The sequence below is a fragment of the Heterocephalus glaber genome, unplaced genomic scaffold, assembly GCF_053883595.1.
Source record: "Heterocephalus glaber isolate CG9 unplaced genomic scaffold, H.glaber_assembly_v1.0 deba00001504, whole genome shotgun sequence".
Lineage (NCBI taxonomy): Eukaryota > Metazoa > Chordata > Mammalia > Rodentia > Bathyergidae > Heterocephalus > Heterocephalus glaber.
This window is the reverse complement of record NW_028258324.1, coordinates 37,135,979-37,155,797: the sequence shown is the minus strand read 5'-3', so window position 1 is coordinate 37,155,797 and position 19,819 is coordinate 37,135,979. Positions and strand designations below refer to the sequence as shown.

The 19,819-nt window shown below is 39.7% G+C and overlaps 1 long non-coding RNA gene across 1 annotated transcript; it reads right to left on the bottom strand.

Annotated features, from left to right (window-relative positions):
• Positions 1-11,055: 11,055 nt before the first annotated feature.
• Positions 11,056-18,585, bottom strand: LOC147825306 (uncharacterized). The gene is made up of 2 exons (XR_015440910.1): positions 18,008-18,585; positions 11,056-14,133 (listed from the first exon to the last, which is right to left on the bottom strand). It is a non-coding gene; the product is annotated as an uncharacterized LOC147825306 (long non-coding RNA).
• Positions 18,586-19,819: the final 1,234 nt, after the last annotated feature.

The window sequence follows — 19,819 nt, the reverse complement described above, 5'->3', positions numbered from 1 at the left end:
TGTAGATATAAAAGGGATTGTCTGAAGTCTCTGGAAAGATGACTGTCTACAAAAATGAGCAGATACATTACCTGAGATTGTTCTTAATGGAGCAAGATATTCATTTAATCCAATTGAAGTTCTTAAAATAAAAATGAAATTATGACCAGACCACATTGATTGGCCCCTGGCCAAATCGCACCTCAGGCAAGGATCCTGCTCTTCTGGAAGATGCTAATTTGCTAAGGCCTCCTGTTTCTGTGGAAAGCAGGAAAAGGATGTGGTAGCAGTATACAAGAACCTCATCTTACGAGTTTTAGATTTAAGTTCCTGACAGGAAAGAAAAAATGTTTATTGTTTCTGCAGCTGTAACTGATTTTAAAAAGAAATAAATTGAAAGGGAATGATTTATTTTCTATATATAGTTTGTAGTAGACATCTGTTTTATTTACTTACTCAGCTCCGTTCCCTCTTCTAGTAGACTCTCCATCCTCTCTTCTTGGGATATTTTCCGGCCATTGAAAGCATCCTCAGAAAGACCAGTAATAGAGTGTCCCTCCCTCCCCAGCCAGTGAGGGGACAGTGGGTCAAACTTAATCTCCTTTCTCCATGATGTAGAGACAAGTGATGGCAGTGCCAGCTTCTGGGATGGGAGAACAGTTTGGGGGAGTCAACATGGCCTCATGAAGAGTAAAGAGCCCCTGTGACTTTCCCTCACACAAACCCTTTCAATTCACAGTCTTTCTCATCTCAGTTGATGCCTCTGCATCCATTCAGTTGCATTAGCAAACAAGCAAGCAAAGAAAAATGAATTATGTAATCATCACTTTCATTTGCTCATATTCCACATCCAATCAGTCAATAAATCCAGTTCTGGTTTCAAAACAAATTCAGAATTGAGCCATTCCTCAGTACTTGCACAGCTATAAGACTGACCCAAGCTGCACTCTTAAATAATTGCCCCACTCCTCCTCTTGCATCCTGCGATCTCTTTTCTAAACCAACATGAGAGTAATCTCCACAGACATGTCAGCTCATGGCCCTCTTTCAAAACCTTCCAATAGCTCTCACTCTTGCTCAGAGAAAGGTCAGTCTTTACCTGTCCTACAAAACCCTAAGTGCTCAATTGCATATTCAGTTTCATGACCAGATCTTTGGTTATGCTCCTCTTTCTTCACTTCACTAAGCTGCCTGACCTTATATTCCTCAATGTCTCTATGCACTTTCCTGCCTCAGGGTCTTTGCATATTCTGTTCCTAGTTTCTGGGATGCTTTCCCACAGATATTGTATGGCTAACTCATTAAATTCCTTGAAGTATTGTGTGTTTTCTTTGGACTCATTTAACTGTGTGGGCTCAGGTAGAGAGACACTTAAGACTAATCATGGGACTTAAGCTGGTTTATCAGTACAGTTGTGGTACTGGAAAGACAGATGTGCCAGGGCTCCGATCACAATACTCTTAACACGTTGCACCTTGGCATGTGGAATATTTTGAACTAAAGGAGGCTGGAAGGCCTCAGAAACAAATTTTCTCTGACTTTTCCCTGGCCTCCTGTCTCCCTTTTTTTCTCTCCCAGAGTGGGTCATAGAAACTAGAATTCCTCTTCTCCACGGTTGGCCACAGAAACTAAAAGCAAACCAAAAAACCTAGAAAGTTCACTCTCTGCCTGTTCTTTGAAGACCCTCATTCCAGAGGGCTTCTGCCCCACACCCCGGAAGAAGTAATGCTAGGTAAGAGGCCAGGAAGAAACTGAGCAGACAAGCCTTGCTGGGTCCCCTCTCAGTCTGTTACTATCGGACCACCCCCTTTTGTTCAATCACTTTTCTACATGACTGTTTATTCTTCATTGAACTTAAGCTCAAAAATAGTGCTCCCAGCTCTTTAGGTCTTCCTTTCTGAAGACTTCCCTGTCACATAAAACTTTTTTTTTTGTATCAGGGATCAAACTTGGGACCTTGAGCTTTCAAGACATAAATGTGTATTGCTTTTCTCTTGCTAGCAGGTCTTCTGTTACAGGAGTGTTGGTCCTGACTCCTACAGGAGGGTGAGGAAAGGCATCATCCCTTCCTCCCCTACAGATGAAAAGATGAGAGTAGTGAGCAAGAATAGAATGCTTGAAATCCAGAATAGGAAGGGATTGTCAGTTGCCGAAAAGTACATGATTGAGATGTGACTCAAGAAGTGAGTAGATGAGGTCAAGTGGAAGGCAGGATGACTGCCGAGGAGACAGGAACTGAGAGGTCAGTTTTCATTGTGCTATCTGTGGACATGCTGCAAGCCCCAAGAATTAAGGCAGAGCAAGGGTAGAGAGTGACTGTGAGCCATTCTCTGGAATCTCCCCAATAAAAGTGTCCCAGCAAGTCGATGGCTGCAGCAAAGAGAGGCAGTAATGGGCCTGCCTGAGACCTGAGAGTCCAGGGTGTTGGAGGTGGAGTGAGTGAGAAACGAGGGAACCAAGAGGAGAGTCCTTCCCCACCCCCAGGCTCAGGGGCCTCTGAGGGGGCAGTGGGAAGCAGTGTCATCCTGACAGCTGGTCCTGGTAGAGCAAGAGGTGAAGGCTGCATTAAAGAAAAGGCTGGAGATAGAGAGAGCTTTTGCAGATGAATAATTTCCGGGGGACCCAGCAGCTTCAGGAATTTGGGAATGGTGGGGAATGGGTCAAGAAAGGACATGGGGAGCTTCCTGAGATTCAGAGTGTGGGAAAAGGAGTCTTGGAGTCCTGGCTTTCTGTGGAGATGACACAGAGATAAAAGGCATGATGAATAATAATGCTAAAATCCAGACTCCTTCCACTAGTTGATAATTGAGAAATGAGAAAAAAAAGTTTTTTTCTTTATCTTGAAGCAGGAACAACCCAGCAAATCAACCAGTAGCTAATTATTATATTATTATAACTTTTAAAAAGTGTCTAAAAGTAATGTATGCTTATAGTACAAGTAATAATTCAAGTAATTTTTTTTTTTTGGTACCGGGGCTCGAACTCGGATCCTTGCGCTTGCACAGCAGGCGGTGAAACCACTGAACTAAATCCCTGGCCCTAATTCAAGTAATTTAGAAGAACATAAATTGGAAAATTTTAAAAAACCCTCCCTCTTGCTATCCCATTCCCCAGAGTTAACCACTGTCAACAATTTCTTGGTGGGACTGGGGATTTAGCTCAGTGGTTCCGCTGCCTGCCTCATAAGTGCAAGGTCCCAAGTTTGATCCCCGGTACCAAAAAAAAACAAACAAAAAACCACACACAAACCAATTTCTTGGTCACCCTATCACCATTTTCTATGCACATACAAGTAAAAACAATATTTAGCTTTAAAAAAATAGATGGGATAATTTTATACATGCTGCTTTAAGGCTTGGTCTTATCTGTTAGCAATACACTTGATATATTTTTTCATACTTATAAATTACACCATTCCTGTGAATGTACTGAATCTGTTTCACCAGTCCTCTACTGTTGGGCACAAAAATTATATAGAATTTATTTAGCCTTTAAACAGTGGTTTGGTGAACGTTTTTGAGCAAAACCTTTTGTTTTCTTTTTTTGTGCCCATTAACTATATTTATGTGGTTAAAATAATGAAACATTTCTAACATTAGAAAGTACAGGACAGATATACTACATAACTGTGTACACACTACCGGGATTGAATACATGCTAATGTTTTACCATAATTACTTTAAATTTTCAACATTTCAAGGGACCACCTTGCTCTTCAATGCAGTTTTTTTGTTTTTTTGTTGTTTTTTTTTTCCTTGCCGTTCCTGAGATAGAACTCAGGACTTTGCTTGCACTTGGGAGGCTCATGGCAACACCACTGAGCTAAACCCCCAGGGCTTCAATGCAGTTTTTGAACTTTGTTTTGCCAATTGGATAGGAAATTGTATTGCCTTGCTTTATTTTCATTTTCATGAGCTTCAAAACTTCTTCAATTGTTTCTTAGCCATTTGAATTTCTTTACTATGTAATCTGTCCTTCAGTATTTGTCTTGGATCCTCATGGCAATGTATTCTTCCAAAAGGGTGTAGGATTAAGTTACCTGATTCTATGAAAAATCTTTATTGGGTTTTGTAGTTATAGTTCTTTGCATTTGTTTCTTAGTTGTTGCTCTTACGATTATACTCTATATGCTTTAATTTGCACTATCTCTGTACAGTTAATATTGTATTGCTTTGTATGGAACATTGTTAAAAATGAAGGTAAAAATGTATGTATATCCCATATAGCCTAGGTTTGTAGTAGGCTACACCATTTAGGTTTATATATGTACACTTTGTGATGTTAACACAATGAAAAAATTGCCTAATGATGCATTTTTCAGAACATATTCCCATCATTAAAGAATGAATGACTGTATTTATAAACTTATATAACTATAGCAAGCCTTGTAATTTTTGCCTTAAGTATCATTGCATATTTTCTTTTCTTTCTTTCTTTTTCTTTTTTTGGTACCAGGGATTGAACTCGGGACCTTGCACTTGCGAGGCAGGCAGTGGAAACACTGAGCTAAATCACTGGCCCATCACTGCATGTTTTAAAGAAACTAAGGAACTAAGAGAAAAAAGTAGTCAGTTATATTTACCCATATATTTATTGTTCTGTTGCTCTTTATTTTTTCCTGAAGATCCTAGTTTTCCTCTTGTATCATATTCCTTTAGTCATAACAAATTCCTTTAGCACATCTCATAGTGTAGGTCTATTGGTAACAAGTTATCTTTTTTTTTTTTTAATCTTAAACTGTATTCTACTCTTATCTTTTTTTTTTTTTTTTTTTTTTTGTACCGGGGATCAAACTAGGGACCTTGTGCTTGTGAGGCCGGCGGCGCAACCACTGAGCTAAATCCCTGGCCCTTCTGCTCTCATTCTTAAAGAACATTTTTCTTGGATATAGAAATCTGAGTAGACAAGTTTTGTATTTTTCTTCAACACTCCAAAGATACTGTGTTCCATTGCTCCGTGGTCTTCATAATTTATAACTCAAATCATCAGAAATGTAAACATTGTTCTATAATTTGCTGCCTTTATCTTTGGTTTTTAGTATTTCAATATGACATGGCTCAGTGTAGTTTTGTCCATATTTATCTGTGTGAGTCCACTGAAATGATTAAGTCGGTTCATTATGTTTATACCAAATCTAGAAAAATTTTCATCCATTATATCTTCAGAAATTTTTATGGTGCATTTTCTTCTTTCCTTTTGGGATTCCCAAAGTATGTTTATTTGACCTTTTCATACACACAGTCCTAAGATTTTGTTAGTTTTTTTTCTATTCCTCAGATTAGATGATTCTTCTGATTTATATCCAGGTTTATTAACTTTTAATTGTTACCATCATTCTGCTATGAAGTTTAAATTTTATTCTGCCAGTGATTTTTAAATTTCAGACATTGTTATTTATTATTTTTTTTGGTACCAGGGATTGAACTCAGGTCCTTGTGCTTGTGCAGCAGGCGACGAAACCACTGAGCTAAATCCCCGGCCCAGACATTGTTATTTTTGAATTTCTACTGATTCTTTTTTTGATGTTTTTATTACTCTACTGGGATTTCTTTTTTTATTTACTGAGAAGATATATTTCTTAATTTTGCTAAGGATAATTAATTTAAATGCTTTGAAATCTTTGTCTCTGACCTTTGGATAATAGTGTGGTTGGTCTCCATCAATTGCCTTTTCTCTTAAGATCAAATCACATTTTTTTACTTTTCATATGTCAAATAATCTTGGACATTGTGATATATTGTATAGACTGAAATTTGTTGTATATCTCTTTTATGGTGTTGGGCATGGAATCCAGGGCAAGTACCCTATATACCCAGTCTTATCATATATCCTTTTGTTTTTTTCAGTACTGGGAATTGAACTCAGGACCTTGAGCTTGTCAGGCTGGCGCAGCACCACTGAGCTACATCCCCAGCCCTATCATATATCCTTTTGAAAGTTTTGATAATTTTGTGGTTTGGAGGCAATTAACTTAATTGGACTAAATATACAACTGTCTTTTGCTTGGCAGCTCTAATCTCATCCTGTTCTCTATTTTTTTGTGGGTTGCTTCATATCTGCCCAATGGATGCCCCAAATTGTGTATAAGCCAAACTTTTGGATCTCTCCCACCCAGATTTTCTCCTGAGATTTTAATATCATTTTTCAGTCTGTGTAGCAGCTCCAAATGTTGTCCTTTCTTCTGTCTTTTTGTCTTCCTGTCAGGGTATTAATATCCTTTATAATATTGATTTAAGCTTGACTTCAGGCTAAAAGCTATACAAACAGATAACTTGCTTTTTGGTATTTCCTGCTTTCAACCTTCAACTTTCCTTTAGAGAATGTCAGGTTTTTTGTTCACTGCCAGGTGGCTTCAGATCAGTGTCTTGTGTGTTGTGTGTATGTGTGTGTGTAAAATATTTTCTCCAACCCTAGGTACACAAAAAGGAGCATCAAGGATCAACAAATGGTATTATATCAAATTAAAAAGCTTTTGCACAACAAAGGAAACAGCCAATAGAGTGAAGAGAAAACCTACAGAGTGGGAAAAATTCTTGCTAGTTACTCCTCTGACAGAGGACTAATATCTAAAACTTACAAAAACTAAGAAAAAAAAAATCAGACCCCACAAAATAAAAGACTCAATCAAAAAAATAGGCAACTGAAATGAATAGGCACTTCTCAAAAGAAGTACAAATGACCAATAAATACATGAAAAAAATGCTCAACATCTCTTCCCATCAGGGAAATGCAAAAAAAAAAAAAAATTGAAATTTCATCTTACTCCAGAAAGAATGGCTATCATCAAAAAATAAAACAATAACAAATGCTGGCAAGGCCATGGGGATAAAGCAACCCTAGCCTGTTATTTGTGGGAATATAAACTGTACAATCACGCTGAAATTGGTAGGGCAATTCCTCAAAAAACTAAAACTAGGAATTCCATGCAACCCAGCTGTTCCTCGTTTAAGTATCTTTCCAAAAGAGTTAAAGATATCATACCACAATGATACATGCATACCCATGTTTATAGCAGCATAATTCATAATAGCTAAATCTTGGAAGCAGCCTATGTATTTATCAACAGAGTAATGGATAAGAAAATGTGATACTTACACATAATTGAGTACTACTCTGCCATAAAGAAAGATAAATTTGAGTTATTTGTAGGAAAATGGATGTACCTTGAGACCATAACGCTAAGTGAAATAAATCAGATACACAAGCTTCAATATCATATAACTTCTCTTATATGACAAATCCAAAGGATAAATAATTTAAAAAATAAAAGACAGTAGGAAACAGAGAAATAGATCTTTTGGAAATGGGAAGGGGATCTAGAAACAGATGGAGTGGGGAGGGAAGGGTAATAAAATGAATTAAGATATGTTAAGTAAATGTGCTTACTCCCTAAGATGAATGTGAACATTATGTGCTGCAAATATGTACTAATAAAGAAAAGAAATATTTTCTCAGAGGTTATAACTTGTCTGCAGGAAGACTGGGTCCAGAAAAAGCTTACTTGGGCATAGTAGAGGCAGAAGCCCTCATTCTTGTTTGAGTTTGCATTTTTTAAAAATTAGAATATGGTAGAGGATATTTTTACATGTTCATTTAAATTTGTGTTTCTTTTTAAATCAACTATCTTTTCATGTCTTTTGACTATTTTTCTGTTGCTTTTTCTGTCTTTCTGTTTTGATCTTGAGGAAGTTCTCTTCTGTTAACAATATTTATTTCTGTTAACAATATTTGTCATATGTGCCCATTATTTTCCCTAGATTGTAATTTTCTCTTGACTATTTTCACCAAGGAGGAAGCTTAAAATTTGTGTATAATCAAATTTATTAATCTTGACTCTTATAATTTCTAGAATTCTGGGTCACACTTAGAAAACTTTTCTTTACCAAAGTAATACACACTTATGGGTATCTTTTTTTTTTTTTTTGGTACCGGGGATCGAACTCAGGTCCTTCTGCTTGCAAGGCAGGCGGCAGAACCACTGAGCTAAATCCCTGGCCCCTTTATGGGTATATTTATAGCTACTTTAAAATATTTGAACATTCAACTATTTTATATATTTCTAATTTATTTTATTGTAAGACTTTAAGAAGTAAACCTGCCGTTTTTCCAAATATGTTATTAATTGTGCCATTTTGATTTACTAGATAATCTTTTCCTTATTTACATTTAATGCCAACTTTGCTTATATTTTTGGATCTTTTTAAATACACTTTACTCTATTCCTAGGGTATATAAAATTAATTTAGCATTATAACACATTTAAATTTATTTATTATCTCTGGACTCTTTATAACTTGACTTACTCATTTTTGAATACTTAATTTAAATCATCCCTTGATCTGCTGGATTTCATCATCAAGTACTTCTTTCTATGAGACCTCATGAGTGTCATTTGTCTTGAGTTCTTGCATATTGGAGAACATCTGCTGGTACTTCTTCAAAATGAGTGACTAACAATGGGGCTGGAGATTTATCTCAGTGCCACCAAGCCTGCTTTTCGAGCACAAGGTTCTGAGTTCGATCCCCGGTACCAAAAAAAAAAAAAGAGTGACTAACAATACATTATATTTAATATTCATTTTTCTATAAGAATTCTGTAAACTTTGCTCCATTGTATTCTGTCATTATGTATTGCAGGACATTGTGGAGAAGTCTGAGGCTAGCTTGATTTACTCCCTTTCTGAGTGACTTGCTTTTTCTACCTGATGTCTATGGAATTCTTGCTTTGATTTAATTTCAGATAATCTCATTTAGATTTCTATCATCTTCTCATGAATCACTAATTTTTAAAAATATTTTTTCTTGTTTCATCAGTGTCTGTTCTGCTTCCTGTTCCTTCTGTATGTGGCTTTCATTTTTACAGCACTTGCATCTGCATTTCCTTTTATTGTTCCAAATTCCCTCATCATGCTTTCCAACCAAATTTCTTGACTTATTAGATCTTATTTAATCTCTTGAATCTCTTTCTTGAGTTTTATTTTTCTGAGAGCCCATACCCATTTCTTTGAGAGTATGGAGTTTTTATCTGAGAATTTACTGTTTCCAAAGTGAATCTTTTTCTACTGTGAACCCTTACTCCATTTTATTTATTATATGTCTTTCCCCAGCCCCTGACAGGTTTGGTCCATATCTATTTATCTGACATCGGATCTCGAGTTACACTGAAGGAGCACGTAATAGAGAGCCACAGACCCTAGGGCCACACAGGCTGGGGTGAAATCCAAGCTCTACCACGCATCAGTTCTGTGACCTTGGACAACTAAGTTTGTACCATAGTACCTGATTTTTAAGGCTTTTGTAAGGACTAAAGTGCTCAGTACTGTGCCTGGTACACAGTACTTTATAAATATTAGAGAAAGATAATTCTGGTTATTACAAGGGAAACAATCATAACTTATCTTGCATCTTTTTGATGTTATCAAATTAATACACAGATATAAGGATGCTAATTTGATTTCTTTTTTCAGTTCAGCCTAAAAAAATTACCAATTAGGTTATTTATAATATGCACTACCGATAAAGAACTATCTCCACCTGCTGGCCAGATCAAGAATTAAAAATCAAAGATTTCAAATATTTTTGAGGGAAAACTTCATTTTGTAGTTATTGTGACTTATATCAGTGTAATCAGCAAAGAGCACTTTGCCTCCCTCTCTCTTCATCTGCACACACACACACACACCTCACACATTTAAATTAGCATCTTGACTCATAGTACTTTTTAATAATTGACACTCATTTAGTCATGGCACATGTTTATTTTTCATAAGAATTTAGATTTGTGTTGCAAACAGGCTGTATACATCCCCTTCTTGGTTAGTTTGGCTATTTCATACACTTAGCTTTCCAAATCTTGAATCATTGTCCTAAAAAAGCAGTACCTTATAATGTAATTTTCTTTATTCTTTCTTAAATTGCCCTGCACTCACCCACAAGAACCAGTAGTCATTGTGCATAACCTACACACAGGGTATTCCTTACTGCCATCAGTGTTTCACACAAAAGGAGATAATTCTTAATTGACTGTTCTTTCCTTCTTTTAAAAAAAAGATGCTTTGAAAAGAGCTAATAAATGTGCTTCAGTTAAATTCTTCCTGGAACTAAGTCATTTCAGGCTGAATAGTAGAGGCCAAATTAGATCTTGGTTTTTGGGTGTTGAACTTTCTGAAGGCCTTGCATTTCATCAGGGCTTCCCTTGGGGTACAGAAAACTGTCAGTCCAAACCAGCTCTAGGATTTTCCATGCTGTGGGTTGCAAGGGCTGGTTCAGGGCAGCAAGGTGAGGTAGGGCAGCAAGAGGAAGAGCCAACACTGGCACCAGGGTGATGCTGAGAAATACCCCAAATTCTGCCCTGCATAACTGGTGTCAGCCTGTCTGCTGTCTTTGCCACTTTCTTGCTATCAAGGCAACACTGGACCAATTTTCAGCTGGCTAAGAGGTGATACTCTCCCTTTCCTTCTAAAACACAATCATTTCCCACCCTTACATTCATGGCAGCCTCAATACTGCCTACTCCCAAGGGCTTCCAACTCTGGCTGGATTCTTGCCTCCTTCCTGCCCAGTTGTGTTACTAAGGAAATCTCTCACTTCCTCATTCCAAGAGATAGCTCTCTGACTACTTCACTTTCCCTGTTTACCTCTAATCACAGCTTTCTTAGGCTACTTGCAAACTCTCTACCACCTTCTCTTCAGCTGCTTCCCAATCCTGCTGTTCCTCAATAACTCACTCTGCCTGGCCCTCCATGTCTCCCCCTTGTTCCTGGTCACTCATTCTTTCCCTCCACAGGGACATTCTTTTTGGTGCTTCATGTTGTTTCCAACTGCTTTGTACCCATCTATGACATACTCTCATTTTATTACTTTTTCCCCTCTACGTTCCCATAACATTTTGTTCAAGTTTCTAATGTAGCCATCATCGCAACGTCTATCTTGCAAGTGTTTGCACACTTCTAGTCCTGATGGCCATACAGACGTTTTCATTGTTGCATCCCCAGTTCCAAGAAGAGCCCTGGCCTACACTAGACCCTGTGTGTTGAGTGAATAAATGTTTCTGTCATTCCAAATCTTCATTGTTGATTGAGTTTGCCATGATGTTTATTCTCCTGATTTCATCATTGTCCAAAGATTTTTTTTTAACTTTCCATTTTGAAGTACATTCAGAGTTTCAAAAGAATTGCAAGACTAGTACAAAAACTTCCCACACAATCTTCAACCAGATTCCTCAGACATTAACATCTAACATAACCACACTGCAATGATCAAAACCAGGAAATTAACACTGATGCTTTCTTCAAATTTTTTCCCATTAACATTTTTTTTCTAAAACAGGATCCAAGTCCAGGGTCATATATTATGTTAAGTTTCCACGTTTCCTGAGTATCTTTTAATCTGGAACAATTTCTTTCGCTTTGTCTTCTATGATCTTGAAACTTTTAAAGGTCACTGGCCAATGCTAGTCAATGTTTCTGTAAGATGTTTCTCAAATTAGGTTTGTGTAATGTTTCCTTGTGATTATGTTTTACATATTTGCTAAGAAAACACTTCACAGTGCATTGTATTAGAGGATATATGTTGTCTATTGGTCCCATTACTGATGGTGTTAATGCTGATCACTTGATGAACATGGTTCTGACAGGTATCTCCACTCTAAAGTTATTCTTTCCCTTTGTAATTAGTAAGTATCTTGTAGGATTATGCGACTATGCTGATTCTCATTATACTTGTCTGATTTTCGTATCCTTTGATTAATTTGGACTGCAATGATTGTTATTGTGGTGTTTTGCAAAAGATGGTTTTCTATTTCCCAGATTTTAAATGAGGCTGGGGAAAAGATCAGCCTGTGGTGTATCACCTAAGGGCCTACCCCAGTGATGACCCATCCTAAAGCATTCTCTAAATGAGACCTGTGCATTTCAGATAACACTCTGGGTCACAGATCTCTGTAATACAAACTACTCTTTTTCTCTTTTCTTCCCTCATCCTCAAATCTATTTGCAAATGCAAAGAGGCACTCCTGATGGGATGGTGGTGTTCCTGATGAGACACCAAGAAGGGCTATCACAAGTAAATTGATCATGACTTAATTATTAATTCATGTTTCTAAAGTACATACTGTGGAGATGAGTGCTCTAAGCCAAAAGATCCTTGGCTCACATTTTTAGAACTACTGTCTTAAAGGAAAACTGCATAGGCTAAGATCAAGGTAGCATATAATAAATCAAGACCTAATGTCTCCGGGGAAAACACATCCCAATCCATTCCAAGCTATGTCAAGAAGTTAATGACCTTGAGGATCTTTTCTAAAGCATTCAGACACTTTCTGAATTTAGGGAAGGAATTGGAAGATGTATGAGACTTAAAAGTACTAAAACTCTGGATCCTTGACAAAATTCCTGTTAGATTCCATTAATCCCTGAAGTATAGGGATTTATTAACTAAAGAAAATTTCAAATCCATAGACAGTATTTAAAAAGAAAACCTTTCTTTTGCTATGTTTATGATAGCTATCACTGTGTGGCCAATTTTGAGTTAATTCTTCTCTGCTTAGGGAGGCCAAAGTGGTGCAGAACTGCGTGTTTTCAGAGGACTGCAAAGCAAGGCATCAGGATTCCTGGCTGTAGGAAGACTCCTTGGGATAAACAGGTAAGTGGACATGGATTTATATTTAGGATTGAGATGAAGAATAAAGAAATAGACTGCTTCAAATCTAAGCAGGGTCAGCAGGGTGCTGAGGAAGATGAAGTTCACTGGAGCAAGACAGAATCCAAGAAATGGACCTGTCTCTAGACTTAGTCTCAGCGTTAGAGGAAAACTCTCAACTATTGTCCACCCCACACCATACCACATGGAACCTGGGAATTGCAATCTGTAAGAAATGATAATCCCAGCACCCTGGAAGGCTGAAGCAGGAAAATTGGAAGTTTGAACCCAGTTTAGTCAACTCAACAACTTAGTGAGACTCTGTCTCAAAAAATAAAAATAAGAAAGGGCTGGGCACGTAGCTCACTGTGAAGGACCTGGGTCCAATACCCAGTACTGAAAAAAAAAGATAAAAACCTTTCTTGGATTGGATCAGAGAAATCTTTATGTGAAAGTGGTGGTCCTAAGTGAATTGTTCTATTTTTTCTAAAAAATTCTATTTTTTTTTTTTTTTGGTACCGGGGATCAAACTCGGGTCCTTGCACTTGCAAGGCTGGCAGCGGAACCACTGAGCTAAATCCCTGGCCCCTAAAAAATTCTGTTTTTTAGTAGTACATGTTTGCCATACACAATGATTACATTATAGTGGGAAGCTGGTACAAGTACATAACGCTTCTTAATTCTTTTTACTTCCTTTCTCCACCTTCCATCTCTAGACCCCCTTCTCATTTGCAAAAGATCTATGTTCCTGTTTCCTATTATTTATCTTTTATTTTGCTCTTTAAATTATTTATACTTTTGGTTTCTCAGCTGCCTAAAGATTCTCTGGGACAGCACAAAAGCTCTTTGTCTTGAGAAACAAATTCTAATCACAGACCTTCTTCAGAGCCCTGGAACTGAGTTTACTCTCTGTAACATACCTTCTTCTAGTTGTCAGGGTAGCTCTGCCCAAAGAGATGGTGATATCTAGGACTAACTTCTTTCTCTTGCTTCTCAGTAGAGTCTCAGGGACAAAGATCTCATTTCACAGCTCTGAACCCCAAGCTGACAGGGTCCCTATAAGGCTTGTCTTCCCCTAGCTGTGTTCTCTGAAAGAATGGCCACAGGGATCTCTTGAACATACACGTCAGCACTGGGGCACAGATTGAGTACTAGGCTGGGTACTTGTCATGAAGAAGGAGAAGGACCAAGTCACATCTTTGTCCATCACTGAGCACCATGGACCTGGGAGAATAGTGCTATTCAAAGGACATGTCCTGTAGCATTGGTTGGCTCAGATTCTCAACTGTAATGTGGGGAAATGGTTTGCTCAGGCCCTGTGTGAATTCTTTCAGTCAGATTGGTGTTAGATCTGGCCTCACGTTGCTGCAGCTCGATTTGGAAAAACACTTGTAGTGGGCTGGAGGGCTGGATAGTGACTGAGCCTCTGTCAGGCCATTTTATCAGCAGCACTGGTTTTGTTTCCCGTGTAGAGGCCATTACACAATCCTGGAGCCTTTCCACTTCTGGAATACCCTGCAAACATACAGAGAAGATATGACAAAATAGCCTTTCTCTAAACATTATTCATTCATTTAATTAATCATGCTGTTGCTCAATGAACATTTATTAAGTGGCTACTAAGCGGCAAGCACTGTGCTCGGTGCCGGGAATGATAGCCGTGAACAAGCAAATGAGGTCATTGACCTTGTTTTCAGTGCAGGAAAACATAGAAGAAACAATAAATTAAAAAGAATATTGTAGATAAGAAATGTTATTGAGGAAAAAAACCAGGTCAATACAATAGAATTGTCTGCTTTAGGCAGGGAAGATCTCCCTGATCTGAAGGGTAGGACAGGTCCAGAACCAAAGGATGAGAATTCTAGGCCTTGGAACTATCCCATGCCAAGGCCCTGTGGTAGGAATGTGTTTGAAGAAAGAGAGGTCAGTGGAGAGAGCATACAGGGGTGGTCAGGGAGGAGGGGCAGGGTAATGAAGCCAGTCAAGGTCAGAGCAGCTGGCAGTGGCTGCATTGTGAAGGTCTTCAGGCCTTGTCTCCGTGTTTTAGTCTCCTGAAAAGAAGCTAGGTGTTTTTCTGGCTCAGTCTTTAAAAATTTTCTTTCCTAGAGACCTTGATTTCATCTAAAGCCCAAGGAAGCAGCAGAGGGGGGCAAGGCTTCTGCAACCTCCTCCAGAGTTTCACTTCCAGCCACTATGCCTCTCTCCCCTTTATCAGCTTTGCATGTTCAGATTCTGTGTAAAATTTAGTCTCTCAGTGGCTTCATAGTTTGGGATGTTACAAATGGGCTAGAAATTCTTTCATCAAGAAGTGGAGTCTATTCACGCTGCTCTTGAATCTGGGCTGGTCCTGTGACTGCTTAAACCAGAGAATGTGACAGTGATGCTGAGACCTTCCATTTCCTCCTGGACAGACAGGCTTTTGAAGCCTCCACCGCTGTATAAAAAGACTCCTCTATGCTGAAGAGAACAAGTGGTGAGAGCCAAGGAAACCACAGACAAGGAGGTCCCAGTCACCAATACATGCCCTCAGCCAGGCTGTGCAGCGAGGCCCAACATCACACTCCTATAGGGGATGCAGTACAGCACTTGGGGCAGTCCTGTCTCTAGCAGACACCATCTGGAGCAGAGACACACCCTTCTTGCCTTGTCATGGGCCTCAGCATGGTTATTTGACATTAAATGGTTCCTGTTTTAATTTACTTTATTTTGGGGCACTTCGCTACACACTGATAGCTAACTGAAGCAGAGGTTTAAAAAGAGTTTGAAAACCACTCTTCTGAGCAAAATCAGTGGTTTTACAAAAAATTGAGAACATAGCTCTGATAGTTCAGGAGGCCATGGGAGAGAAGGTCAGGACACAGGACTTCAGCTTAAAATGGTCCTGAGGTGGAACACCACACAACTTTGTTTCTAAAATACTGTACAAGTAACAATATGAACCTTGAAGGCTTGGTGTCTGACACTGTGATGGCAGACTTAAAATGAGACACAGTAGGCAAAGACCTTGGCACCTAATAAGAGTTCAATAAGCTGTCAGTATGGTATGGTCATCAGCCCTTCCATGGGGAGCTCCAGGCAGGATTCCTGGGTTGGGAGCCTGTTCAGTGGGTCCAGTCCCCTGTCATTGACAGGGCCCGTATGGAAGCATAGGTGTCCATAGAAGTAGGAGCAGGTGAGTTGCCCATACTCACTGTGGAGTTTCTTTAGGTACTAATATATTATGTTAACATGGTATTTCATAACATTGAATTAGTATTGAGAACATTTTCCCCTTTTCAATTCTTTCAGTATTTATAAAATCAAAGCAAAAGTGCTACTATGGTTGTAACACCTCCCTAAACTTTGCTAATCTAGCCACCTTCCATTTTATATTTCTGTTTATTTTTATTTCTTTAATTTTAGCAGACAGAATACAACTTTCAGTTTAAAAAATTTGCCAAGCAGCAGTATGTAACTAAACTAACATCAATTGATATCATCATCTAGTTTCCATTGTATTTATTTTTGTCCATCACTAATTTATTTTTGAATTTGATAAACATTTCCTTGAAAATAAGGAGGTAAGTAATTTTAAAGAAAAATATGAGGTAAGAAGTTGTACAAGTTGTACGCTGTGACAAAGATTGGGATGAAGTTATGCAGGTGATTGACATAAATTCTGCCCCAGTGAACATTTCCAGACTCGGTGGGGCCTACTTTGGGTTGTCAGGAGGAAGGAAAGCTGATAGAGCCTTTGGTGTGTATACTTTCTCTGCCACCTCTGCGACCCAGGTACTACAGTCTTCCTGAGCCTAGTGGGATGATGAGGCTGCAGGAGGAGCCACAGCTTCCTAGCTAATGCTCTAATAAGCCATGAGCTCGTAAGACTCGCCTCGGCCCATCTCAGCCAGCTGTGGTGTCCAGGTGATGGCATCTTAGTTTCCTAGTCCCTTCCAGAGCCATGTGGGCCCATGTGCCACTGCACCTGCCTGGGACTCCTGCCTAGGTGTTTGTGTCGGCTCAGCTCTCCCTGACCTTCCCAGACGGCAGCTCTTGCCTCCCTAATGCACTCAGCACTTTTAAGCTGTTCTGTGATAGTCTCAAAGGGCATGGAGATGAGAGCTTTGCTGAAAATGTGCCTCCTCTGCAGGAAAGGGCCAGGGAACACTTAGACAGGAAAAGGACAAAAGATCAAAGTGGTTTTGGAACAGAAGAGAGAAGGGGGCGGGGCTATAAAATTTGAATGAAGAGCCTGGCAAAAGAAGAAGAAGCAGGAGAAGGTAGATGGGTTGATTTTGGAGTTAGAGCTAAGAGGGGAGAAATGATAAGAGCAAGGATGGGAGTCCTTTTAATGATAGGGCTTAGAAACCAAAAATGTTAATGCAATCCTGAGCAAAGCATCACAACCTATCACAGTGTTGCTCTCAAGCACTGAATATAACCATGGAATTTCTATCTGAGCACAGACTTTCTATGGCTCCTTTATCCTCCTAGGTATCTGCTCTTAGGTTACTTCCTCCATGAAGTCTTCTTGGATGACACCATCTAAAATAATAGTCTCCTCCTTTTCTAGTCCAGATCTCACCGTGGTTTAATCACTTACTACTGCATGGAATTTTATTTGATCATTTATTTATTGTCATTCTTTCCTATTAGATAGTGACCCCATAAAGACAGAGACTTTGCCTGTCACTTTGTATCTTCAGCTCCTCTGGCACAGAGGAGGCATCCAGTAAACAAATGTTGGAAGAATGAATTTAACCAATCAATGTTTATGAGACTCCTGTTATAAGCAAAATAATACTAGGAATAAAAGATGACTCAAAGGAATTTTACCCTCAAGGAATACTCCAATTATTATTATTATAATCACTACCAGTGTTAGAGGGCTTACTACATGCTAGGCACTTTATAACTTCATGTTATCTTTAGTAACTAATGGTAATTGTTAAATATAAACATGTTTAACAATAGGTGTTGCAGACACTGACCTATCAGTGCCGTGGCTGTTGCTGAGATCTGAGAACCAGGAAATGACAGAGCCCAAATCCAAAGAAGAGTGTGGTTGATTCCTAATTTCACTGCAGGAGTACTTACTGCCCTATGGTGTGCAGAGAAATAAAATGAGCTCTACCATCTAGGCTCTGTAAGTCTCATTGGGGAGCAGAGGACTTTGGGCCCAGGCAGGGCCTTGGGAAGCCAGCTAGCCTTCTCTAGGCTGACATTTTACTCCCAACAGGTGCTAGGTCCAAAGTCTGAGCAAACAGAAACAAGAGAGAAGTGCAAAGAGCAGGAAGAGTGGCACAAACAGGCAGTTTTGAGGACTTTTGTAGAAGCTAGGGGAACAAGTGGAGACAGCCTGAATCCTTGGATAATTTGCTAGTTGCTGTGGGGCCAGGACCGTTCTCACCTCCTCTCAGTGACCCTTTTGCTGAGGTCGTCTGGCCCTGTGGGTGTGGTAGCAGGCTGAGCTCTAGCACAGACTTTTCTTAGCCCAGCTGTGCAATTTGAACTCCCATCACAGGTGATATCCGGTACAAACAATATTGCCATCACCAATGACAAAAAAAGGTTCTTGCCTTCCCATTGTCTGCAGGGTTGTGCCTGTGGTGGTGACAATTAGTGTCCAACCATGTCTGTGTGCTTCCTCTCTTTCCCGGCCCTCCCTGCAGTCAAGTGTTAGCAGAGAGATGTGCCACTTCTGGTCCTATTTCCTTTCTTCTGCTGTGGTGGCCTTGGAGTCAAATTTCCCAAGTTCAGAGTTAGAAGATGGAGGCCAGTCTCCTGACTCATGTCCAACAGCTGCAGCTTGCTTGCTTGCTTTTTTCCTTCCTTCCTTCCTTCCTTCCTTCCTTCCTTCCTTCCTTCCTTCTTTCCTTCTTTCCTTCCTTCCTTCCTTTCTTCCTTTCTTTCTTGTACCAGGGATCAAACTCAGGACCTTGCACTTGCTAGGCAAGCAAGCTGCCACTGAGCTAAAATCCTGGGCCCCTGCAGTGAGCTCTTATTAGGTTAAACCACTCAGAGTTCAGGTTTATCTATTTCAGCAGCTGTTGTTAATCATTTAGGGCTAGTGTATTTCCCTCATGCACTCTGCTCTTTTGGCTGATTCTGGAATGATTGCTGCTATAGTAATAGCTGTCAGATCCTTTCAGTACTAACAGTGGTTGCCTTGAACATACATTGGCTTGGGCTAATGGCAAACCCACAGCTGCTTTTGAGAAAGTAACGGTGATAGAATTAAACATGTGCTTCTGCCTCCTCTGTGATGTGGCCCAAATCTACTCAGCTCCTTCCTGAGATAAACCTATGGATTCTAACTATCCAGTGGGCAAGCTGACACTTTCGTAATTTATCCCAGTAGGTAGACATTGTTCTCCATGTTACAGGTGGAGAATTAGGCTCAGGAAACCAACCTGCTACAGTCACATAGCTACTGAGCATTAAACTGGAATTCTAGCCCAGGGAGTTCTGATTCCAGAGCCCATTCTACTGTGCCCTGCCACCTTGACCAATGAGTAGCCTCTGTTTGATTCACCATGGGGGCTACTCCACAGAAGAAGACTTAGCATTAACCTTAAGGAGAGTAGGGGACAGATGAAGTGGTTAGATGGGCCCAGGTAAGAGAGTGAAAAGGCAATATTAAAGAGCATCAGTGTGAATGAAACAGATTGAAAGTACTCAGGCACCCAGGTGAGGGGAGAGATAGAGGCCTGAGTGACTGGGAACACAGAGTTTTCCAAAGCTTAGAGCAGAGGGAGGCCAGGAAAGATAGAGAAGACATGGAGCAAGAGGAGGGAGGGAGATGTTCTACATGAGAGAGGGCATCCTTGCAGGGCACAGTGGGGAATAAGCTGGGCCATTTGGGGATAGAGAGATCCACCTGGCAAAATGAAGGCTTTCTGGGGATATGAGTGGGTTGGAGCCATAGCACAGGAAGACATGGAAGTGCTGGTTGTGGAGTTTGGACTTGACATTGAGAATGGGCAAAACCATAGAAGTAAAAAGGAATCAGTTTTCTAGGAAAGGACTGGAGAAGATTTTGGATATGCTGTTTCTTTTAAAATGGAATTGATCCGCAGGCAGTGAAAGGTACAGGAATTTGATTCAGGAAAAAGGAAGATCCAGAATGCTGCTTTAGAAGACATGCCTTGGTCACAGTTAGTGCTGAGGTAAACCTGTTCTCCTTCCCGGCCAGCAGGTACCTCCTTCAGGACCTGCCTGT